This window comes from Cervus canadensis, chromosome 7 (genome assembly GCF_019320065.1).
Source record: "Cervus canadensis isolate Bull #8, Minnesota chromosome 7, ASM1932006v1, whole genome shotgun sequence".
NCBI lineage: Eukaryota > Metazoa > Chordata > Mammalia > Artiodactyla > Cervidae > Cervus > Cervus canadensis.
The window spans coordinates 4,659,242-4,686,216 of record NC_057392.1 but is presented as its reverse complement, the minus strand read 5'-3'; the positions used below and the strand labels follow the sequence as shown (position 1 = coordinate 4,686,216).

At 38.1% G+C, this 26,975-nt stretch overlaps 1 protein-coding gene and 1 long non-coding RNA gene across 3 annotated transcripts in view; one reads left to right on the top strand and one right to left on the bottom strand.

Moving 5' to 3' along the window:
* Positions 1–26,975, bottom strand: part of TFDP2 (transcription factor Dp-2) — a 192,638-nt gene that overhangs the window by 94,511 nt on the left and 71,152 nt on the right. The window lies entirely within an intron of this gene.
* On the top strand, positions 4,585–13,209 carry LOC122445249. The gene is made up of 3 exons (XR_006270492.1): positions 4,585–4,719; positions 7,652–7,770; positions 13,153–13,209. It is a non-coding gene; the product is annotated as an uncharacterized LOC122445249 (long non-coding RNA).

Here is a 26,975-nt window from a genome sequence, read left to right as displayed (position 1 = left end):
TAAGAAGAGGTGGCAAGAATACACAGAAGAACTGTACAAAGAAGATATTCACGACCCAGATAATCACGATGGTGTGATCACTCACACTCACCTAGAGCCAGACATCCTGGAATGTGAAGTCAAGTGGGCCTTCGGAAGCATCACTAAGAACAAAGCTAGTGGAGGTGATGGAATTCCAGTTAAGCTATTTCAAATCCTAAAAGATGATGCTGTGAAAGTGCTGCACTCAATATGTCAGCAAATTTGGAAAACTCAGCAGTGGCTATGAACTGGAAAAGGTCAGTTTTCATTCCAATCCCTACGAAAGGCAATGCCAGAGAATGCTCAAACTACCGCACAATTGCACTCCTCTCACACGCTAGTAAAGTGATGCTCAAAATTCTCCAAGCCAGGCTTCAGCAATACATGAACCATGAACTTCCAGATGTTCAAGCTGGTTTAAGAAAAGGTAGAGAAACCAGAGATCAAATTGCCAACATCTGCTGGATCATCGAAAAAGCAAGAGTTTCAGAAAAACGTCTATTTCTGCTTTATTGACTATGCCAAAGCCTGTGACTGTGTGGATCACAACAAACTGGAAAATTCTGAAGGAGATGGGAATATCAGACCTCCTGACCTGCCTCTTGAGAAATCTGTATGCAGGTCAGGAAGCAACAGTTAGAACTGGACATGGAAAAACAGACTGGTTCCAAACAGGAAAAGGAGTACGTCAAGGCTGTATATTGTCACCCTGCTTATTTAACTTATATGCAGAGTACATCATGAGAAATGCTGGGCTGGAGGAAGCACAAGCTGGAATCAAGATTGCTGGGAGAAATATCAATAACCTCAGATATGCAGATGACACCATCCTTATGGCAGAAAGTGAAGAAGAACCTCTTGATAAAAGTGAAAGAGGAGAGTGGAAAAGTTGGCTTAAAGCTCAACATTCAGAAAACTAAGATCATGGCATCCAGACCCATCACTTCATGGCAAATAGATGGGAAACAGGGGAAAACACTGGCTGACTTTATTTTGGGGGGCTCCAAAATCACTGCAGATGGTGACTACAGCCATGAAATTAAAAGACGCTTACTCCTTGGAAGGAAAGTTATGACCAACCTAGACAGCATATTAAAAAGCAGAGACATTACTTTGTCAACAGTCTAGTAGTCAAGGCTATAGTTTTTCCAGTAGTCATGTATGGATGTGAGAGTTGGACTATAAAGAAAGCTGAGTGCCGAAGAATTGATGCTTTAGAACTGTGGTGTTGGAGAAGATTCTTGAGAGTCCCTTGGACTGCAAGGAGATTCAACCAATCCATCCTAAAAGAGATCAGTCCTGGGTGTTCATAGGAAGGACTGATGTTGAAGCTGAAACTCCAATACTTTGGTCACCTGATGCAAAGAGCTGACTCATTTGAGAAGACCCTGATGCTGGGAAAGATTGAGGGCAGGAGGAGAAGGGGATGGCAGAGAATGAGATGGTTGGATGGCATCACCGACTCAATGGACATTGGTTTGGGTAGACTCCGGGAGTTGGTGATGGATAGGGAGGCCTGGCGTGCTGAGGTTCATGGGGTCGCAAAGAGTCGGACACAACTGAGGGACTGAACTGAACTGAATTGATGTAGAGTTTCATTTTGAGATGATGAAAAAGTTCTGGAGATGGATAGTGGTAATGGCTGCCCTATGACTGTACTTAAAGCCACCAAATTACATCTTGAAAATGCCTAAACAATAAATTTTATGTTATGAATATTATATCACCATAAAAATAATCCTTAAAATGTTAGCAAACTTAATCTAGCAATAGATAAAAAAAAGGATAACACATTATGAAGCAACTGGTATCTACCCAAAGAATGTTGCTTGATATAGATATTGCAAAAGAATCTACAAAGAGGCTATCAGAAGTAACAAATTTTAATAAGCTAATGAATTTATTACCAAGATAGAAGGCCCCATATATACTATATAAAAAAAATAGTAAACTTTATTGCAGATAGATTATATCTCAATAAATCTAACTTTAAAAAACAAAACAACAGAAAACTAACTAAATAATAGTGTTGCCAGCAGACCTCCTTATCTTGTTCCTGTTTTAAACAAAAATGTCTGTTTCTAATGGAAATATACTAAATATAGCATTGACTAATAACTTAATCATGCGAAATGTCAGGCTGGATGAAGCACAAGCTGGAATCAAGACTGCCTGGAGAAATATCAATAACCTCAGGTATGCAGGTGACACCACCCTTATGGCAGAAAGCGATCCTTAAAGAGCCTCTTGATAAAAGTAAAAGAGGAGAGTGAAAAAATTGGCTTAAGACTCAACATTCAAAAAAAAAAAAAAAGACTCAACATTCAGAAAACGAAGATCATGGCATCTGGTCCTATCACTTCATGGCAAATAGATGGGGAAAGAATGGACATAGTGACAGACTTTACTTTGGGGGCCTCCAAAATCACTGCAGATGATGACTGCAGCCAGGAAATTAAAAAACACTTGCTCTTTGGAAGACAAGCTATGACCAACCTAGATAGCATATTAAAAAGCAGAGACACTACTTTGCCAACAAAGGTCTGTCTAGTCAAGGCTATGGTTTTTCCAGTAGTCATGTATGGATGTTGAGAGTTGAACTATAAAGAAAGCTGAGCACCAAAGAATTGACGCTTTTGAACTGTGGTGTTGGAGAAGACTCTTGAGAGTTCCTTGGACTGCAAGGAGATCCAACCAGTCCATCCTAAAGGAGATCAGTCCTGGGTGTTCATTGGAAGGACTGATGCTGAAGCTGAAACTCCAATACTTTGGCCACCTGATGGGAAGAACTGACTCATTGGAAAAGACCCTGATGCTGTGAAAGACTGAAGGCGGGAAGAGAAGGGGACCACAAAGGATGAGATGGTTGGATGGCATCACCTACTCGATGGACATGAGTTTGAGCAAGCTCCAGGAGTTGGTGATGGACAGGGAAGCCTGGTCTGCTGCAGTCCATAGGGTCACAGAGTCAGACAGAACTGACTAAACTGAACTGAATAACTTAATAAAATGTGTGTGTGTGTGTGTGCTGAGTCATGTCCAACTCTGCAACCTCATCCACTGTAACCCTCCAGGCTTCTCTGTCCATGGATTTCTCAGGCAAGAATACTAGAGTGGGTTGTCATATCCTTCTCCAAGGGATCTTCCCACCCCAGGGATTAAACCCGCATCTCTTGTGTCTCCTGGGTTGGCAGGTGGATTCTTTACCATGGCACAAACTGGGAAGCAACTTAATGATAGATGTTTTAAAATATATTTTTAACTATCTTTAATCCATAGTCCATCAGCAGATTTTTTTAAAAGTGACCAAAATTTTTAAAATGTAGCCTGAAAAGTATTTCAGATAAAAATATGGTTCCTCTTTAACCAACCTATATAATTATTGATAATTTCTTAATATTAAATCAAACATACTGAACACTTGAGACAAATTATACTTAGTTCATAGTATATAGTTCTCTTAATAGAACATCAGTTTTATTTACTGATACTTAGGATTTTTGTTTCTATAGTTGTGTTGATAACTACTTGATTGATAACTTTCTGTATTGTTAAGTTTTATTTATGAGTCAAGTCAGTTTTGTTCCATGTATTAGAAGTCTTTGGTTTTATACTTTGCATGTTTTATTGCCTGGATAACCTATTCACAGAAACAGGAAAAAGTCTGCCCATAAAACCATCAGGAATAGGGTCTTTTTAAGTGATGTTTTTGTACAACATTTTCTATTTCTATTGCTATAGTAGACTTTTCCAATTTTCTACTTTTTATAAAATGAATCCTGGTAATTGATATTTCCGCCAAATTAATTTTTTATCAGCAATTTTTAAATTCTTCAATGCAACTGATGCATGGTAATCTGGTAGTTTTTTAAGTTTCTATATTAAAAATCCTCTAATACTTCTAATACTCCTCTGAAGTTCCTAATGTCTCAACATTTTGCTAAATGACTTCCTAGAGTTTATTGTGATCACTATACCTGGATCTTTCGGTTCCACCATCATTCTACCGTCTGAGTTTGTTCAGTTTTGTTTTCATTTTTATTATATGCTTCTTTTGGCTAACTTTGATAGATGAATATCTTTTTTCTTTCATTTCACTTAAAAATATTAAATGCACATATACAACTTCTCCTGTATCCTATATATATGTGTTTATAAAAAAGTATAATTTTTTTATTTTATTTAATTGGTATTGTTATTTTTAATACCTGCAGTTTAGGTTTCTAAGGACACCTTTCATTAATTTCAAATTTTACTGCACTGTAGTCAGATACAGTGGTCTATCAAATTTCTGCTTTGTAGACTCTACTGAGATTTTGCTGTTTTTCAGCATGATTACCTTCCATAAATGTTCCACAGATGCTTGAGAAGGAGTATTCTTTGTAATAGAAAAGAATTTCTTTCACACAGCGTCAGAGCTGGAGTAACGTGAGAAGGGCGTTCACTTGGGGATGGCAGAAATGAGAAACTGGTTATGTAACAGGAGAGTAACACATAAACAGAGATATAAAGGATAATGAGACTCAGAATGACTCCTTCTAGAAGACTGTTTAGCTTTGTAAGGAACTACCAAACTGTCTTCCAAAGTGCCTGCATCATTTTGCATTCCCACCAACAATGAGTGAGAGTCCCTGTTGCTCTGCATCTTTGTCAACCATTTGGAATTGTCAGCTTTCCAGATTTTAGTCATTCTAAAAGGTATGTACCACTGTTTCACTATTAATTTATAATCCCTTAATTATAAAAGATATGGAGTATCTTCTTACATGCCTTTATGTCTTCTGTACACATTATTCAGTGATGTATCTGTTCAGATCTTTTGTGCACTTCTTATTTGGGTGGTTTGTTTTCTTGTTCTTTTTATATTTTGGATACAAGTCTAGATAGTGAAGAATTTAATCTTATTCAAAGAGAGGTTTGGCTTTTCCCTCAGCTCCTGGTAAAACCCTTGGAAGTCTCCAAACCCTTGGAAACTCTTGTCTGATAAAAGTGTCTTTGCTTAACTGGAGGCATTGGGCGGACCAGACCATAACAATACAATTTAGGGTGGAGGCTTTGAGTCATATCAACAATGAGATTTAGGCTGGGGCATTTGGGCCATGTGGTATCAGTTTGACCTCTTGAGGGACTAGAGACTTAAATCAGACAGTGAGTGGTTGGTTGGGGTTACATGATTAAATCCCAATAAAAACTCTGGGCACCAAAGCTCATGTGAGTTTCTCTGGTTGGCAATACTCCAAATGAGCTGTCAGAAATTAATACTGGAAAGTAACACTGTCCATGATTCCATGGGGAGGACAACTGGACTCTTTCAGACTGCCCTACATGCCTTTTAACTTGGTTGATTTTAATCTGTATCCTTCAGCTATAATAAATCATAATCCTATGTATAACAGCTTTCAATGAATTCTATGAGTCTTTCCAGAGTATTAGCAAATCTAAAAGGGGGCTTTGAAGGAACGTGAATTCGCAACTGGTGCAGAAGTAAGGGCAGCCTTTTATGTACTCTTCCCAAAATCTGCAATCAGTTAACTCTGCAAAGTCCTTTGTCAGATATGTGTTTTGCTGTTTTATTAAAAAAAATAATAATAAAAAAATATAAATAAAAAATAATTGCCACCCTCAACGTCACCTACATTTTCCTTTATTTTTCTTCTAGAAGTTTTATCTTTGTATGTTTACATTTAGGCCTGTGATCCATTTAGAGTTAATTTTTGCGACAGGTGTTAGGTCTGCATCTGAGCTGTTGTGTGGTTGTTTTTTTTCCACAGGGGCTTCAATTATTCCAGCCTCAGTTATTGACAAGACTCTCCTTTTTCCATAGAACCGTCTTTCCTCTTTGTCAACCATCAGTTGATATATCTGTGATATACAGGTCTGGTTTTGGGCTCTGTATTCTGCTCCACTGATCTATGTTTCTATTCTTTCCCTAATACTTTACCATCTTGATTATGGTTGCTTTAAAGTAAGCCTGAAAATCAGGTAGTATGACTCTTGGATATTGTTTTTTCACTCAACCTGAGTCTGTCTTTTAAACTTACATGCTAATGTATTCACTTTTATTCTAATTACCACTGAGGTTGTCTTACGTTCTGTCACTGTCACTCTTGGTGATCTTTAACATTATCTTCTTTATTTTCTATCCTTAAAAAAAAAAAAAAAACACACACACACACAAAAAAAACAAAAGAATAAAAAAAAACCACAAACAAAAAAAAAAAAATATTTTCTATCCTTGGCTAATCAGGCTGTAGATATTTTCTTTTTAATACACTATAAATATTGTTCCACTGTCTTTCACTATTTAGTAGTGAATAGATTGCTTTTTGTAGCAGTATCCTATTTACCTCTTGCTTGGATGTTTCCATTTTTTAATCCTCAAAATTTGCAGCCAGATATATCTAATATTTTCCCTGTATCAGTGAAATCCTTTGAACTGTAAACTTTGATCTTTCTCGAGCTCAAGGATGTTGTCTTTTACTTTACCTTTGAATATCACTTCTATCTATATGCTCCTTTATTCAGGAATACAACTTACCTACATACTGAGTCCTGACCCTCTGTACCAACCATTTTTATCTTTTTGACCCTTTTTCATCGTTGCATTTTAGACCTTCTCCACCTCCTCTCCACATCACTTAGTTGACTTTCACCATTCACTATCTTCTGAGTCCTTCACTGATTTTAACAGCATATTTAATCTCACTATCTTTATGAGTTTTGAGGAGTCTTCAGGAAAAATTAAAATGTAGGAAGTTAGAAAGAACTATATAAGATTCTCTGCAACCATCCTTATTTCCTCTAGTTCCAGGGCCCTACATCAGTCTATCTGGATTCAGATAACCTCTGACTAGTTGTATAACCTCAAGGGGAAGTAATTTAACCTGTTTACTTCAATTTCCTTGAGAACAATCATTTAATTAGTTAGCTAATTCATGAAGGGTTTTACTACAGTATCTGGTACTCAGTAAATGTTTATTTATTGTTAATATGTGCGTGCTAAGTCGCTTCAGTCGTGTCCGACTCTTTGAGACCCTATGGACTGAAGCCCAGCAGGCTCCTCTGTTCATGGGATTCTCCAGGCAAAAATACTGGAATGAGTTGCCATGCCCTCCTCCAGGGTATCATCCTGACCCAGGGATGGAACCTGCCTTTCTTATGTTTCCTGCACTGGCAGGCAGGTTCTTTACCAGTAGCACTCAGCTGGTTCCCTTCTGTGTTTATCTACTATCTTTTACATACTATTTCAGATTCAGTAGATAATTTTACAAAAACAAACAAGTCCCACCTAATATTATCTTGTTTCCTTTATCTAAGTATGATTTTCCTATGTCCTAAATGTAATATTTCCTTCTTTTATTCTGCAGAATTTCTTAGTGAGCCCAAGATGCCTTTTAAAATAAATGCTCTCAATTATTTCAAATTCGAGAAAACTATCTAGGTTTGGTACTTGCTAAGAAAAAAGTAAGGCAAATTCTAATTAGTCTCTCGCTTTTACTGTCCATCTGAACATTATCTGACTTTTAATTCTTAGTTCTTAAGTTGGAGAAAAGGCTGATTTACAGAACTATTAGCCAAATTCCTAGTGTTTGGCAGTCATATAATATTATAGCTCTCATCTATTTTCTAGATTAAGGATCTCTTTGAAGATGTCATTAAAATTATAAACTCCATCCCCAGATCATGAAGTTTTGCTTACCGACTCTGTCTTGTCATGACTTGAAATCAGTCAGTGGACTCTATTAAGAGGTAAGGATCACCTCCTTTACTATGGTTCTGATCAGCTAACGAAGGGTCTGCTGATCCTGTTGCCTTGTTATGTGACGCATATGACTAGTAATTTAATCCTGGTTACTTTGAAACAGAATATATTTCTTCCCTAGTCAAAAGTACGGCCTAACAAGGAATTCCCTGGCTGCCCAGTGGGCACGGCTCTGTGCTCTCACTGCCAAGGGCCCAGGTTAATCCCTGATTGGGGAACTAAGATCCTGCATGCTGTGTGGCAAGGCCAGAGGGGAAAAAAAAAGATAAAAGTAGGGCTTAACCAAGAGCTGTTTGAGCTGGTGGCTGGTACAAGGGAGTTCTTCTCACTGTTGGTAAATATTAGAAAATTTTAAAATAAAAAGCCTTATTTGTGCATTTATTTGTGTGTAGGGCCTTAAAACAATGCATGCCACCCCCATGGCTTTTCTTCTCCCTGCCTCTTTCTACTTCACATCTGAAAATAGAGCATAACCAGTCCACCTCTGCCCCCGCCCTTATAGAACTGTGGTCACTGGGGGAAGTAGAGAGGTAATGATAAGAGAGACGGGAGGGAGAAAAAGAGCCCTGGATGCTGCAGATAGCACTTGCAACAAACACCACAGGAGGTAGTTGGCAATTTTCTGGTTGGCAAAGAACCTACTTCCTTAAAATTGTAGGTATGCAGTAGAGATGGGTAGAAAATTACCTTTTTCCTGCCTATCCCTGCTATTCTGTCTTGGGGATCTGTCTTTACTTTACTGGAAGAAAATCCTCCTGATGCCTGGCATGTCTTAAATTGTATTTCTGGTTTCTAATTCTATTTGCAACTCCGCCTCCCTGTGTATTTTCACCTATTTGACCATGGGATAGCAGAGATTAAGTTGAGTCCCCCTAGCTGGCTGCCAGCTACACACAAGCTTCCCACAATTAAAATCTTGAGGCTAAAATATCCTACAATAATCTGACATGTGTTCAACCTGGGAACTGCAGATAAGTGGAAGAAATAGCTTCTTATTTTCTCTTGCTTCCCTTAACTTTAAACCACAGTACAAATTTACATAAACAAATAAGTTTATTGATATTATTGAGCATACAGAATATAGAGCATAGTTAAAAGGAAAAGTGTTATTTTTCTCTCAAGAAAGCTCTAATCCAGATTATAATGTCATGAAACTGCCAATAGATGTAAGGTTTAAACCTAAGCATTATAGCAACCAATTAGAAGCAGTCAAGTTCCTCCACAATAAAGTGTACATGATAAAACTTATGAACTAGTAAGATAATAATAAATAGGCCAGTTATCAGAGACACTCTCCAAATAAATAAAAAAGGTAGTTAGCACACAAATACTACTAAAACAATTAGCATGACAAAGGGGATTGAGATTCCTTAAGAAACACAACTCTTCAAATTCCTTCTGCTCTTGTCAATAATGTGCGATGTTAATCAAAAATTTCCTGAGAGTGATATGAATGTGGAGCAATGTATTTAGAAGACCAACCTCTGATGTCAAAGACACGACCTGAACTGTCTGTACCACTTGGGAAAGTTAGTTAACTGCTCAAAGTCTCAGTTTTTCATCTCTAAAATGGATGCATTTATCTTGCAAGGAGGTCGTCATCAAGATTCTATGAAATAACGAACACAAATAGTTTAGCACAGTTCCTGACAAAAATAGCACTCAACACAAAACAGACTTTTTGTAAGCAAATTGACTTCTTCTGTTAGAGTGTTAATCCCTTGAAAATGCTGAAATTAAACAAGGTGGCAACTAAAGTCAAATGGTACTTCAGGAAAAGAACCAAGACAAAAAGAAAACAAAAAATAAACAAAAACATTAAAAGTAATTATAGATCAAATTGCTCAAAAATTCAAAACAAAACGTTGGGAAACTGAATCCAAGAATATATAAAAAGGATAATGTGCTTGGGCTTAGTCATTCAGTAGTGTCCAACTCTCTCCAACCCCGTGGACTGTAGCCCAAAAGGCTCCTCCGTCCATGGGATTTTCCAGGCAAGAATCCTGAAGTGGGTGGGTTGCCATTTTCTCATCCAGGGACCTTCCCAACCCTAGGATCAAAACTGCAGGATCAAATCCTGCATTGGTAAGCGGATTCTTTACTGCTGAGCCATCTGGGGAGCTCTGAAAACAATAATATATCATGCCTAATAAAGGATCCCAGGAATGCAATGCTGATTTAATATCAGAAATTCAACTGATGAAATTCACCATGAGCAACAAAATAAAAATGAGAACTCCACTATCATCAGATACGGTATTTAACAAAATTCAACAACCATTCATGATAATAACTTTCAGCAGACAGGAATAAATGGGAAGCTCCTCAACGTGCTAAAAGGTAACAATGAAAAACCTGTAGCTAAAAATCACACTTAATGGTAAAAATGAATATTTCCCCCCTAAGATGAGGAATAAGACAATGATGTCGACTTTTACTACTTCAACAGTGAACAGTTTTAGCCAGTACAATAAATCAGGAAAAAGGGAAAAAGGCATAAAACTAAGAAAGGAATAAGTAAAAGAGACAAAATGATGGTCTATGCAGAAAATCCTAGGTAAACTAGTGAGTCTGCTGTCAGCAAGATCACAGCAACAAGATCAATATTTGAAAAGATCAACTGTATTTCTATACTTTAGCAGTTAAAAAACCAGAGATTGAAATAAAAAGATGCAATTCATAATAATACCAAACATGAACATGAAATATTTAGGAATAATTCTAACAAAATATGTGCAAGGCCTGTACAATGAAAATTATAACACTGTGCTGAGATAAATCATAGAAGATTCATATTAAGGGGCAGATAAATTATGCTTATAAATTAGAAGATTCAGCATGATTAATTTATCAAAACATTCCATATTCATCTACAGATTCAATGTAATCTAAGTTAAAATCTCAACAAGCAGTTTTGTAGAAATTTACATACTGTTTTTATCAATAATATTTATATTAAAATGCCACAGGACTGGAAAAGGTCAGTTTTCATTCCAATCCCAAAGAAAGGCAATGCCAAGGAAAGCTCAAACCATCACGCAAGTGCACTCATCTCACACACTAACACAGTTATGCTCAAAATCCTCCAAGCCAGGCTTCAACAGTACATGAACCATGAACTTCCAGATGTTCAAGCTGGATTTAGAAAAGGCAGAGGAACCAGAGATCAAACTGTCGACACCCACTGGATCATTAGAAAAGCAAAAGAGTTCCAGAAAAACATCTACTTCTGTTTTATTGACTGCGCCAAAGCCTTTGACTGTGTGGATCACAACAAACTGTGGAAAATTCAAGAGACAGGAATACCAGACCACCTGACCTGCCTCCTGAGAAACCTGTATGCAGGTCAAGAAGCAACAGTCAGAACTGGACATGGAACAACATACTGGTTCCATATCAGGAAAGGAATACATCAAGGCTGTATATTGCCACCCTGATTATTTAACTTATATGCAGAGTACATCATGAGAAACGCCAGGCTGGAAGAAGCACAAGCTGGAATCAAGGTTGCCAGGAGAAATATCAACATCAGATATGCAGATGACACCACCCTTATGGCAGAAAGTGAAGAAGAACAAAAGAGCCTCTTGATGAAAGTGAAAGAGAGAGAGAGAAAAAGTTGCCTTAAAACTCAACATTCAGAAAACGAAGATCATGGCATCCAGGCCCATCACTTCATGGCAAATAGATGGGGAAAGAATGGACACAGTGACAGACTTTATTTTGGGGGGCTCCAAAATCACTGCAGATGGTGACTGCAGCCATGAAATTAAAAGACACTTGCTCCTTGGAAGACAAGCTATGACTAACCTAGACAGCTTATTAAAAAGCAGAGACATTACTTTGCCAACAAAGGTCTGTCTAGTCAAGGCTATGGTTTTTCCAGTGGTCATGTATGGATGTGAGAGTTGGACTATAAAGAAAGCTGAGCATGGAAGAATTGATGCTTTTGAACTGTGGTATTGGAGAAGACTCTTGAGAGTCCCTTGGACTGCAAGGAGATCCAACCAGTCCATCCTAAAGGAAATCAGTCCTGAATATTCATTGGAAGGACTGATGTTGAAGCTGAAACTCCAATACTTTGGCCACCTGATGTGAAGAGTTGACTCATTTGAAAAGACCCTGATGCTGGGAAAGTTAGAAGGCAGGAGGAGAAGGGGACAACAGAGGATAAGATGGTTGGGTGGCATCACCTACTCGATGGACATGAGTTTGAGTAAACTCCAAGAGTTGGTAATGGACAGGGAAGCCTGGGGTGCTGCAGCCCATGGGGTTGCAAAGAGTTTGACACGACTGAGTGACTGAACTGAAATTAAAATGCAGGACTTACTATAGCCAAAACAACTTTGAAAAAGAACAAAGTTGAAGGACTAAGACTACCCAATTTCAAGACTATACAGCTTAGCAGAATTCCTCAACTTTGGCACTGGCTTTGGCTAATTCTTTGTGATGGGGAACTGTCCTGTGTACTGAAGACATTTAAGGAGCATCCAGCATCTACCGGGTGTAAATCTGCCACACTCCAAGTTTGACAACTAAAAATATCTCCAGACACTGCCAAATATTCCACAGGGAGGAAAACTGCCCCTTGAGGACCACTGAGCTACCTAAGTATAGTGTGTTACTATCATAAAGACAAATATTTAAATCAACAAAACAAAATATTAATAGACTTGAGAAACAGACCCTCAATCCTCAGTTGATATTTGAAAAAGGTACAAAGCAATTCTAACTGTTGTTTCTTTGTTAAGAAGCAACAGTTAGAAAGCTGTATGAAACTACGGACAGGTTCAGTATTGAGAAAGGAGTATAACAAGGCTTTTTATTGTCACCCTGATTATTTAACTTATACACAGAGCACATCATGAGAAATGTTGGGCTGGATGAGTTATAAGCTGAAATCAAGATTACTGGGAGAAATATCAACAACCTCAGATATGCAGATGATATCACTCTAATGGCAGAAGGCAAAGAGGAACTAAACAGCCTCTTGATGAGGGTGAAAGAGGAGAGTGAAAAAGCTGTCTTAAAATGCAACATTCCAAAAACTAAGATTGTGGCATCTGGTCCTATCACTTCATGACAAACAGAAAGGGAAAAGGTGAAAGCAGTGACAGATTTCCTCTTCTTGGGCTCTAAAGTCAATGCAGATGGTGACTGCAGCCATGAAATTAGAAAACAATTGTTTCTTGGCAGTATGCTAACCTAGAAGTATGTTAAAAAGCAAAGACAACACTTTGCTGACAAAGGTCCGTATAGTCAAGGCTATGGTCTTTCCAGTAGTCATGTACAGAAGTGAGAGCTGGACAATAAAAGAAGTCAGAGCACTGAAGAATTGATACTTTCTTTCTTTCTTTTTTTTTTTTAAGAATTGATACTTTCAAACTGTGATGCTGGAGAAGACTCTCGAGACTCCCTTGGAAAGTAAGGAGATCAAACCAGTCAATCCTAAAGGATATCAACCCTGAATACTCTTTGGAAGGACTGATGCTGAAGCTGAAGCTTCAACACTTTGGCCACCTGATGAAAACAGCTGACTCACTGGAAAAGACCCTGATGCTGGGAAAGACTGAAGGCAGAAAAGGGTGACAGAGGATGAGATGAGTGGATGGCATCACTGATTCAATGGACATGATCTTGGACAAACTCCAGGAGATGTGAGGGACAGCGAAGTCTGGTATGCTGCTGTCTGTGTGGTCTCGAAGAGATGGACACGATTTGGTGATTGAACAACAACAAAAACCAATTCTATGGGAAAGGATAATCTTTTCAGTAAATGACATTGCAATGATCAGTTACTCGTATGTAAGAAAGATACACCTCCCTCATCACCTCACTCCATATATAAAAATTTAACTCGAAACTTACCTCAAGCTTAAATTTAAAAGTCAAAACTATGAAACTCCAAGAGAAAAATAAAAGCAAAAATTTAGTAATCTGGCTTAAACAAGATTTCTTAAATAGAATTTAAAAAACCAAACTTTTTAAAAATTGACAAACTGCACATGAAAATAGAAAAGGTAGGGAATTCCCTGGTGGTCCAGAGGCTAGGACCTAGCACTTTCACTGCCGGGGGTCTGGGTTCAGTCCCTGTTTGGGGTTTGAGCCTATGAATCCACAGGCTCCCAATCCTCATTCAATAAAGCAACTGGAATGTACTATGTATACTGTAATGCAATCATGATACCATGATTCAAATCCCAGTGGACAACATGGTTGACTTGCAGTAAGTCATTTAATCTATATGAGATAAAAGTTTCCTTATTCATTAAACTGGGGTTAAACTGGCAGAAAGACAGTGTTGAAGACTAGGGGTGGTATAACCAGCAATTCTAAATGCATGTGAGGCCAGTAAGAACAGAAACCTCCTGAGAAGCAAAGGGCCAAAATTTACACTTGAACTTGATTTTTTAGAAGTACCACAGACTGAGAAAGTGGGAACTCATGAGCCTTTTTATCCTTTGGCTTTTAAGCAGAAGATATCAGAAACGTTCCCACAGGGTAGAAAATCAGTCACAAGGACTTCCACTTTTGTTCCTTCAATGAGGTTTCCTTCCATCACTGGGAACAGGATTCAACAAGAACTACATAAAGGGAAAATTAGCTATTTCAGACTGATATAGAATAAGTTAATTTCACTCTACTGATGTGTTGTTGCCATAGTAATCCATCTCAATAAGAGAAATCCCAGGAGTAGGTATTTTGCATATGTAAAATTCTCAGCTGAGAATTTATACTTAATGGCATTATGAATGCCTATAAATCAAAAGCCAAAGTCACTCAAGGAACCACAATACAGTGGGACCCAAAAGCTTCATTAGGGATTTGCTGGGTAACTACCATGTGCCAAAAACATGCACAAGGTCATATGCTTACCATTTAACCTTCACAACTGCCCCTATCAGGCATCAGCTAGTTGTTTTAGAGAGGAGATTATTATTCCTGTCTTAGAGATGAGAAAATTGACATTCTGAAACAAAATTTAGTAATTTGCCCTATTTTTTTTTCATTTATTTTTGTTAGTTGGAGGCTAATTACTTTACAATATTGTAGTGGTTTTTGCCATACATTGACAGGAATCAGCCACGGATTTACATGTGTTCCCCATCCTGAACCCCCCTCCCACCTCCCTCCCCTGCCCTTTTTTTAAATAATATTTATTTTTATTTATCTGACGGCACCAGGTCTTAGTTGCAGCATGTGGGATCTAGTTCCCTGACCAGGGATTGAACCCCGGGGCCCCTGCATTGGGAGCGTGGAACCTCAGCCACTGGACCACTAGGGAAGTCCCTAATTTGTCCTTTAGTATGGGACATTAATTTGGCAAAGATTCAAATTGAGAGCTTCTGATTCCATGTCCTCACCATTACTTAAAGCATATTACCACTATATAAAAGCCCAGCTTTCAGTTACTGAAGCTAGCACAACTCCTAGAACATAGTAGGCTTAAGAAATTTTGTTTTTCTTCTAAAGTAGACAAGAAGCAGATATGATGATCTAAGACGGGCAGGAAACTTTTTACCTCCATCTATCAGAGGGGGAAACGAAAGTTTGTATATAAAGTGATAAATCAAGTTTTTGAATCCTGAATCTGTAGTCATTTCTTTGAATTAGCATTTCCTTAATATTCATCACGATGATGATAGTGAAGAAGAAAAAAAGCACACAGAATTCCAAGGCCAAGTGTTTTCCCTTCTTTGAATGGTCTACGCATATTTAATAAGAACTGATGAAGGCTAAGCACAGTGCTCGGCACTGGGAGGCATCAGTGAATACAATAAACAAGACACAGCTCCTACCCAAAGAGAAGTTTCATCCAGTGGAAAGATACTGAAAACTAAACAGATAATTAAAGTATAGTGCAGATGCAGAAATAGGACAGTACAGGGTTCCACAGGAGCACAGACATGACAAATTAAACCCAGAGGGGGCAGAAGTAGGACTCCAAGTCATCCAGTTAAACGGAATTTCAAATAAACAATGAACACACTTTTAAGAATAAGTATGGCCCAAATACTGTCTTGTATTTTTATTTGCTCTATCTGGCAATCCTAGGTGGGGATCATGTTTTAAAAGGTGTCAGAGGAAATGATACCTAAGATGGAAACTGAATTATTACTTATCTCCAACAAATCTGGACCCTGAAAATGTATATTAGTTGCTGGGCCATGGAGACACCAGCGCAGCAAGGATCTGAAACCCCTGACAACAGCCGGGGAGGAACTGAGGGCCCTTCCAAGAGCCACTTAAGTGAGTCATCCTGGAAGCAGATGTTCCAGCTGCAACCTAGCCCTCAGATGCGGACAGCCCTGGCCTAGGGCTTGATTACAAGAGACCCTGAGGCAGAATTACCCAGCTAAGTCACTCCTGGCCCTCAGAAATTCTGTGGGATAATAAATGTTTGTTGTTATCTGTAAGGCTTCCCCAAGTGGGCTCAGACAGCAGAGAATCTGCCTGCAATATGGGAGACCCAGGTTCAATCCCTGAGTTGGGAAGATCCCCTAGAGAAGGGAATTGCTACCCACTCCAGTCTTCTTGTCTGGGAAAATCCCATGGACAGAGGCGCCTGGCAGGCTATAGTCCATGGGGTCACGGAGTCAGACACAACTGAGTGACTAACACACAACAAAGGCTTCAGGGTAATTTGCTATGCAGCAAGGGAAATGCTGTGACCACCAGAGGAGTTCCGTACCCTGTCAGGATGGGCCCACACTAGTGCCCCGTGGCGCTCATCCGTGGCTGAGGGCGTCACAATTAGCCTGGGGGGCCTCAGCGAGAATGCGGTGGTGGGTCCAGAGGGGCCATAGCTGAGCCAGTCAGTTCCGCCTGCCTCCAGTAGATCTGCATGGGGCTATTTCCACAGCCTCCATGGGATAACAAAGCTTATTCATGACAGCCTATCCTTTCTAAAACAAAATAATTTTAAAAGATCTTTCAAAAATTACAAAGTAAAAAATATTTTCCTGAGATCAGCTTAACTGCTTTAGGGAATTGTGTGAAAACAGAAACAAGCAAAGAGTAAAAGCTAGGAAAACTCCAAACTTGGTTCTCAGATTGATTTCAATGTATGTTAAGAACTGACATTGCTCTGCCAACCAAGAAAATAGTTTGCTCCTGGGTGAGTTGTTTTGACTCCCCCACCCAGAGAGGAATTTCTGAAACTTAAAGATAACATGCAACTGAAAAGTTGTGAACTGTGGTTAATCAACTAATCAAGAATTTCAAAGAGTACTTTGCTGAAGTAATTTGAGTGTTATGAATTTTATGATTTTTTTCATAAATGATTTTATTCCAATAGATTAAGTTTAAGTGATTGAATCTAATATGAAGAGAAAAATATTTCCTCCCTTTTCTAAAAATACAGGATAAATTGCAAGGGAGTGGGTATAACTGTAGAACTAAACGCGGCTGCAGAGAGATGTTAGAAGTTTGTTGGTTTTTTTTTAACCACAGCCCCCAGACTCAATCCCCTTAGCTTTTATAATAAGGTTTTCTATCCAAACCATCTCAGAGTTCAGATGCTATTATGACACATTATTCCCCAGGCCAGTTCAACTGAGCTCAGTGTGACTTAATGTTGAAATCCTTTAAAGTTGGAATCCTTTCAAGTCTGTGTTCCAGATACATCAGATGTTACCTCTCTCTTTATGGTTTGCAAAACAGTCACAATTATCTTAACAAGATCCCAAATTTAAATTGCAAAGAAAGTAAGATAAGGACTTTGCCTTAAAAACCTTACCTCTACCAAGTGTAAAATAAATAGCCAGTGGGAATTTGCCACAGGACTCAGGGAACTCAGACTGGGGCTCTGTAACCACCTGTGGGGTGGGAGGGAGTGGGAAGTCAAAGGGCGGTCAAAGAGGAAGGGGACACATGTACACCTATGGCTGGCTCATGCTGACGTACGGCAGAGGCCAATGCAGTATTATGAAGCAATTTTCCTTCAATTAAAAACAAGTAAGTTTGGGCAGGGTGGGGGGGAGGGGAGTTTATCTCTTCAGGCTAGTACAATTCACTCATCTAAATAACACCTCATTGAACCCATGTTTTCTAAACTTCTATGCAAATTAATATTAAGTAGGCTTTTAAAATTTATTTTATTGAAGTCAGTTGTTTTACAATATTATATTAGTTTCAGGTATAATAAGTCTATTTTTAAAATATCCAATTCAATTAAAAATTACCTTGGGATACCAATCCAAGACAGAATACAGCAATCAAATCAAACCTAGAATATCTTTGAATTCAAGTATCTGATATTATAGAATAAAGCAAGTTATTTAGAAACTTTTATACAGAATTAAGTAGCAGTTTTGTATGTTTGATTTGATCAATTATATAAAATTGAAACACACATTAAACAAAGCACTGACGTTTCAGGCCTTAGCCTTATGCATTTTCCTTGGAGCCACTCTTAACACAAATGGTTAAGATTTTCCAACGACTATATCCAATGCTTCTCAACAAGTGGGGTGGTTCATTGTGAGGAATAACAATCTGGAACCAAAAACCAAGGAAAGCTTTAAAAAATGGCAGCAAATAATCAACAATTTCGAGAGGATTAGCTGTTTTTTTTCTAATACAGTACACTGTGAAATTCTGTGATCCAAAGTATTACAGAGTGGAGAGAAAAAACATTCAACACAAAACTCTTCATTATCTTCTAGGATAACAGATGCTGGTCACAGTTTCACTGCTGCTGATCTCTCAGCCTCCAGCTTTCTTTCCTCATATTTAGACTTTCTTTTATTTCCTCCTCTTAAAGCATTAGTTTTCCTTAATTCTCTGTTCAAAAGCAGTCAGTATACATTGTAAAATTTATTTCACTGATACATCTTAATTAACATTACAATAACATTATTTTTTCTTTTAATGGGAATTTGAATAGATTCTCCCAAAATTAGAACTATCAAAAAAAAAAAAATCACTAAAATGCATAATAGCTTCTGTGATTTCACAATTTTACCTTTCTCTCTCTCTTCTCTGGAAAGTTCCACTTTAAAAAATTCTACTCATAACAATTTTCTGTTACTCATCCCAAATACCATTTTTAAACTAAAGATCCAAAATTGGAGGGGAAAGGACAACTGGAAAGCCCAACAAAACCTGAAAAGAAAAAACTTGACAATGGAATTTTATCTTTGTTTCATCCATTCAATAAATAGATATTAAGTCCCTATGAGTCACTTCCTAGAACTGCACTGGATACAAGCCCTATTTTGTCTCAAAAGCCTGCCATTACAATATAATTTTAAAGTACCAAGGAGGCTAAAAAGATTATACATATATATGTATATAATTTACACATTTTATATATACATATCAATGTATCAACTGGATTTTTTTGTACATTTTTTGATTATTTTGTGCTTTCCACCTTGTTCTAAAGACTCAGCAAATAGGAAAAAGGGAATGAACTGCAGAATTAGGAATAAAGGTATTAGTGGATAAAACAAAATCAAGATGATAACATTTCAAAGTTATCACAACTCTAAAAGTAATACTAAAGTGTAGTGCTTTAAAAATATTATTTTGAATCTAGCAATGTTCCAGGTTAAATCGCCAACTTATCAACTTACTCATCTGTTTTTGACAAAAAAATCATTCTACTGAAGAAGTTTCATATGAGAAAACTGTAGAAGTTACAAGGAAAATCAAATTCAAATACAAAAATACCCTTGACAGACTCAAACCAAATCTCATTAGATGTCATACTATAGGACACGTTAATACTTGAGCCATATTTAACACTTCAAGTATGAAGTGTATAGCATTTTTAAGATTCACATCCATGACCTTGGCTCTGGTTATACCCCCCGCCTTTTTTAAATTGAAGTTGATTTACAGTATTGCATTAGTTTCAGGTGTACAGCCTGTAGTTTAGTTTTTTTTAAAGATAATATTCCATTATATGTTATTATAAGATACTGGGTATCATTCCTTGTGTATGTGTGCTCAGTTGTGTCCGACTCTTTGCGATCCCATGGACTGTAACCTGCCAGGCTCCTCTGTCCCTGGGATTTTCCAGGCAAGAATACTGGAATGGGTTGTCATTTCCTACTCCAATAATTCCTTGTGCTATATAGTAAATCCTTGTTGCATCTCTATTTTATGTACAGTACTTTGTGTCTGTTAATCCTATGCTCCTAATTCCCCCTCCTTCTCCCGCTATCTTTGGTAACCATAAGTTTGTTTTCTATGTCTGTGAGCCTGCTTCTGTTTTGTATATAAACTCATTTGTATTATTTTTCAGATTCTACATATAAGTGATACCATTAAGTTTTGTCTTTGTCTAACTTACTTCACTAAGCACAATATTCTCTAGATCCATGCTGCTGCAAACAGCAATATTTCATTCTTTTTTCTGACTAATATTTCACTGTGTGTGTCTTTGAATGGGTGTGTGTATACGTATATGTATATACACACCCATTCAAGATAATACTCCATTATATGTTATTATACAATATTGGGTATAATTCCCCATACATATACATGTATATATACACACACCACATCTTCTTAAGCTAATTATCTGTTGATGGGCACTTGGGTTGTTCCCATGTCTTGGCTATTGTAAACAGTGCTTCTAGGAACACTGGGGTGCATGTATCTTTTCAAACTATAGAGTTTTCATTTTCTCCAGATGTACACCCAGGAGTAGGATCGCGGGATCATGTGGTAGCTCTATTTTTAGTTTTTAAAGGAAACTCCATCCTATTTTTGATAGTGGCCACACAAACTTATATTCATACCAACAATGTAGAAGGGTTCCCTTTTTTCCCCACCACCTCCAGCATTATTATTTGTAGGCTTTTTGATGATAGCCATTCTAACCAGTATGAGGTGACACTTCATTATGGTTCTGATTTGCATTTCTCTAATAATATGCAATGTTGAGCATTTTTCACATGCCTGTTGGCCATCTGTGTCTTCTTTGGAGAAATGTCTACTTAGGTCTTCTTGTTTTTTGATTGAGTTATTTGGGCTATATCTTTTTATGTACAAATACTACTAAAATATTTGTTGTATACCAGTTCTCTGGAATAAAGCTAAAATGTATCTGATAGAGAATTGCATACTACAACATTGTTTCACCATAATTTACAACCAAAAATAAGGAAAAGATTCATCACTTCATTAATCATCAGGGAAATGCAAATTGAAACCACAGCATATTATCACTACACATCCACTGGACCAAGTATAAGGAAAAAGATGAAAAATATCAAGTATTGGCAAGGATATGAGCTACAGGGAATCTTCATATACCACTGGTGGAAGTATAAACTGGTATTATCACTTTGAAAAAGTCATTCTAGAAGTATCTACTAAAGCTGAGTGTCTGTCTACATCAACCAAACAATTACAATCCTAAGAATATGCCCCACAGCAAACCAGCAAAGGACATGAACTAGAAAGTCTGTGATGATACTAATACCCCAAACTGAAAACTACCCCAAATGCCCAACTGCATTAGAATAAATAAGTAAATAATAGTTTGGTTACCTAATGAAATATTACATAGCAATGAGAAAGGCTCAATGACAACAACATTCAGTATGAACACACAAACAGGCTGAGCAAGAAAAGTCAGAAAGAATAAATGTCTTATGATTTCATATGTAAAGCACCAAAACAGACAAAAATAGCCTATCCTGTCAGAGGTCAAGATAGCACTTAGCCTTCAAAGGGAGCATCAAGCATGCTTCTGGGGTGCTGGCATTTTGCTTCTAGTTTCAAGTGCTGGTTTGTGAAGTTTCACTGAGCTGGGACTTCCCTGGAGGTCCAGGGTTAAAAACCCACATTGCAATGCAGGGAACGTGGGTTCGATTCTTGGTCTGGGAACTAAGATTCCACATGCCACAGAGCAACTAAGCCTGCACAAGACAACAACTGAGCCAGTACACTTCTGAACCCACAGGTCACAACTAGAGAGTCCCTGCACAGCAGTTAAAGATCCCTCATGTCACAGCCAAGACCCAAGGCAGCCAATAAATGTTAAAAAATTTCACTGGGCTGTACACCTGTATTTCTACTTCTCTCTATATATTTCAACTAAAACTTGAAATATATATACACATATGTAAATAGATGACATGAATATCTTCATTAGAAAAGTAAATACCTATTATGGATGTATTACTAAATGCAGAAAAGAATATATAGAACCAATCAATCATTAGCCCATCTTATAATTGGATATATTTCCTCATATTTTTCTGTACATGTCATATAGTGTGTTGTTGTTCAGTCACTAAGTAGTGTCCGACTCTTTGTGACCCCATGGACTACATCGCACCAGGCTTCCCTGTACCTTCACTGTCTCCCGGAGTTTGCTCAAACTCATGTTCACTGAGTCTGTGATGTTATTTAACCATCTCATCTACGGCCACTCCCTGCTCCTCTTGCCCTTAATCCTTCCCAGCATCAGGGTCTTTTCCAGTAAGTCGGCTCTGCATCAGGAAGCCAAGTATTGGAGCTTCAGTCATATAGTTAAGAACACATAATACATGCAATTTTACTTAAATGTGAGAGGTTAAATTATATCAAAACATCCCTACATAAAATAATTATGTGTATTAAGCATTTTCTATCCTGAAAATGTTTTGCTTCATAGGCAAAATCTGATGACAAAATTAGCTATCATATGCAAACATACATAACTTACTTTAAAGATCACCTAGTAATGATATACTTATGTGTGTGAGCTACTTTTTGTTATTTATAAATAATGCTATGATAAATATCTCTATCTTTCTCTATATTAATGGCTAGTCAAAATTTACATCCTTAGGACAGATACTTTGTTGAGTCGCTCAGTCCTGTCTTACTCTTCATGACCCCATGGACTGCAGCATGCCAGGCTGGATACGTAGGAGAGATACTTAAGAGATAGAATTATAAGAGCCAATGTTTTTGCATTAAAATTAGCAAAAGATAAAATATTGCTATAACATGAGGACAGAGGTTTGAATAAGCAACAGGATGGCGTGGGGGGCAATAAAATGGACAGCCTACGCTCCTTTCTTCACTAATCTTTTCTTTTAGAACTGCTCCTTATAGAGCCCCTTCAGTTCAGTTCAGTCGTTCAGTCGTGTCCGACTCTTTACGACCCCATGAATCGAAGCACGCCAGGCCTCCCTGTCCATCACAAATTCCCACTGTTTACTCAAACTCATGTCCATTGAGTCAGTGATGCCATCTGGCCATCTCATCCTCTGTCGGGCCCTTCTCCTCCTGCCCCCAATCCCTCCCAGCATCAGGGTCTTTTCCAATGAGTCAACTCTTCACATCAGGTGGCCAAAGTACTGGAGTTTCAGCTTCAGCATCAGTCCTTCCAATGAACATCCAAGACTGATCTCCTTTAGGATGGACTGGTTGGATCTCCTTGCAGTCCAAGGGACTCTCAAGAGTCTTCTCCAACAACATAGTTCAAAAGCATCAATTTTTCGGCACTCAGCTTTCTTCACAGTCCAACTCTCACATCCATACATGACCACTGGAAAAACCATAGCCTTGACTAGATGGACCTTTGTTGGCAAAGTAATGTCTCTGCTTTTCAATATGCTGTCTAGGTTGGTCATAACTTTCCTTCCAAGGAGTAAGCGTCTTTTAATTTCATGGCTGCAATCACCATCTGCAGTAATTATGGAGCCCCAAAAAATAAAGTCTGACACTGTTTCCACTGTTTCTCCATCTATTTGCCATGAAGTGATGGGACTGGATGCCATGCTCTTAGTTTTCTGAATGTTGAGCTCTAAGCCAACTTGTTCACTTTCCTCTTTCACTTTCATCAAAGGCTTTTTAGTTCCTCTTCACTTTCTGCCATAAGGGTGGTGCCATCTGCATATCTGAGGTTATTGATATTTCTCCCAGCAATCTTGATTCCAGCTTGTGCTTCATCCAGCCCAGCGTTTCTCATGATGTACTCTGCACATAAGTTAAATAAGCAGGGTGCCAATATACAGCCTTGACGTACTCCTTTTCCTATTTGGAACCAGTCTGTTGTTCCATGGCGAGTTCTACCTGTTGATTCCTGACCTGCATATAGGTTTCTCAAGAGGCAGGTCGGGTGGTCTGGTATTCCCATCTCTTTCAGAATTTTCCACAGTTTATTGTGATCCACACAGTCAAAGGCTTTGGCATAGTCAATAAAGCAAAGGTAGATTTTTTTCTGGAACTCCCTTGCTTTTTTGATGATCCAGCGGATATTGGCAATTTGATTTCTGGTTCCTCTGCCTTTTCTAAAACCAGCTTGAACATCTGGAAGTTCACGAAAGAATGAAGTTCCAGAAAGAATGAAGGGATGGAGTCAAAGCAAAAACAATACCCAGATGTGGATGTGACTGGTGATAGAAGCAAGGTCTGGTGCTGTAAAGAGCAATATTGCATGGGAACCTGGAACGTTAGGTCCATGAATCAAGGCAAATTGGAAGTAGTCAAACAGGAGATGGCAAGAGTGAATGTCGACATTCTAGGACTCAGCGAACTAAAATGGACTAGAATGGGCGAATTTAACTCAGATGACCATTATATCTACTACTGTGGGCAGGAATCCCTTAGAAGAAATGAAGTAGCCATCATGGTCAACAAAAGAGTCTGAAATGCAGTACTTGGATGCAATCTCAAAAACGACAGTATGATCTCTGTTCATTTCCAAGGCAAACCATTCAATATCACGGTAATTCAAGCCTATGCCCCAACCAGTAACGCTGAAGAAGTTGAAGCTGAATGGTTCTATGAAGATCTACAAGACCTTTTAGAACTAACACCCAAAAAAGATGTCCTTTTCATTATAGTGGACTGGAATGCAAAAGTAGGAAGTCAAGAAATACCTGGAGTAACAGGCAAATTTGGCCTTGGAGTACAGAATGAAGCAGGGCAAACGCTAAGAGAGTTTTGCCAAGAGAACGCACTGGTCATAGCAAACACCCTCTTCCAACAACACAAGAGAAGACTCTACACATGGACATCACCAGATGGTCAACATCGAAATCAGACTGATTATATTCTTTGCAGCCAAAGATGGAGAAGCTCTATACAGTCAGCAAAAACAAGACCAGGAGCTGACTGTGGCTCAGATCATTAACTTCTTATGGCCAAATTCAGACTGAAATTGAAAAAAGTAGGAGAAACCACTAACCTAAATCATATCCCTTATGACTATACAGTGGAAGTGAGAACAAATTTAAGGGACTAGATCTGATAGACAGAGAGCCTGATGAACTATGGATGGAGGTTCGTGACATTGTACAGGAGACAGGGATCAAGACCATCCCCATGGAAAAGAAATGCAAAAGGCAAAATGGTTGTCTGAGGTGGCCTTACAAATAGCTGTGAAAAGAAGAGAAGCAAAAAGCAAAGGAGAAAAGGAAAGATAGTCCCATTTGAATGCAGAGTTCCAAAGAATAGCAAGGAGAGATAAGAAAGCCTTCCTCAGGGATCAGTGCAAAGAAATAGAGGAAAACAACAGAATGGGAAAGACTAGAGATCTCTTCAAGAAAATTAGAGATACCAAGGGAATATTTCATGCAAAGATGGGCTCAATAAAGGACAGAAATGGTATGGACCTAATAGAAGCAGATGATATTAAGAAGAGGTGGCAAGAATACACAGAAGAACAGTGAAAAAAAAAGATCTTCATGACCCAGATAATCATGATGGTGTGATCACTCACCTAGAGCCAGACATCCTGGAATGTGAAGTCAGGTGGGCCTTAGTAAGCATCCCTACAAACAAAGCTAGTGGAGGTGATGGAATTCCAGTTGAGCTAGTTCAAATCCTGAAAGATGATGCTGTGAAAGTGTTGCACTCAATATGCCAGCAAATTTGGAAAACTCAGCAGTGGCCACAGGACTGGAAAAGGTCAGTTTTCATTCCAATCCCAAAGAAAGGCAATCCCAAAGAATGCTCAAACTACCACACAATTGCACTTATCTCACACGCTAGTAAGGTAATGCTCAAAATTCTCCAAGCCAGGCTTTAGCAACCTGGACTTATCTTTCCATTAATTGGATCTCTGATTTCTTTCATCACAATTTGATAGTTTTTGAGTTTCGACATACAGATCTTATACATAAGAGTTGGATATATCCTTAAGTATTTCCTTTTTGGTGCTAATGTAAAACGGCTTTGTATTTTTAGTTTTAAACACCAATTATTCATTGCTGGTATATAAGAAAGTAGTTGACTTTTATACACTAGCCTCGTATCTTTTAACCTTGCTATAGTCATGCATTACTTTCAGTTTTTTAAATGGTATTTTAAATTTCAATTTCCAGTTTTTCTTTGCTAGTATATAGACATTGTTGGTTTTTATACTTTTTTGTAACCTGCTGCCTCGTGAAACTTATTTTTAGTAACTCTTACAGATTCTTTAGGATTTTCCACACATACTATCATGTGATCTGTAAATAAAATTAGTTTAACTTTTCCTTTCCAATTTTTATTTCTTTTTCTTTGTTAATGTCACTGATTAGGACTTCTAGTTCAGTGTTGAGTAGAAATGGTGAGAACAGAAAGTCTTGCCTTGTTCCTGCTCTTAGGATGAAATTATGAAGTTTTTTTTTTTTTTTTTTTTTTTAGTCTTTTATTATGTTAGCCAGGCTTCCCAGGTGGCTGAGTGGTGAAGAATCCACCTGCCACTACAGAAGATGTGAATTCCACTGCTGGCTTGGGAAGGTCCACTGGAGAAGGAAATGGCAACCCATACCAGTGTCCTTACCTGGGAAGTCCCATGGGCAGTGGAGTCTGGCTAGCTATAGTCTACAGGGTCACAAAAGAGTCAGACCCGACTCAACGACTAAACAACAACAACATGATGTTAGCTGTAGAGTTTTTATAGCTGCCCTGCATCTGGTTGAGTAGATTTCCCTTCTAAGTTTTCTGAGAGCTTTGATAATGGGTGGTTGTTGGATTTTGTGAAACATCTTTTTCTGCACCTATTGCAGTGACTACATGGTGGGATATTTTTAGCCTTGAATTTGGTGAATTACATTGACTTTTACCTGTCACAAAAACTTTGAATTCTCTACAGATACACCACCTAATTTTGAGGGAAGCTCATGAATTATCTATTTGGAGAATATTAGAGCCTGTTTTGTACTATTTTTAATCCCTAATAATCTAGAGATGATGCTGGTTCTTGTGTAGCAGCAGGGAACCAACTGAGGTTAGAGTACATACATTT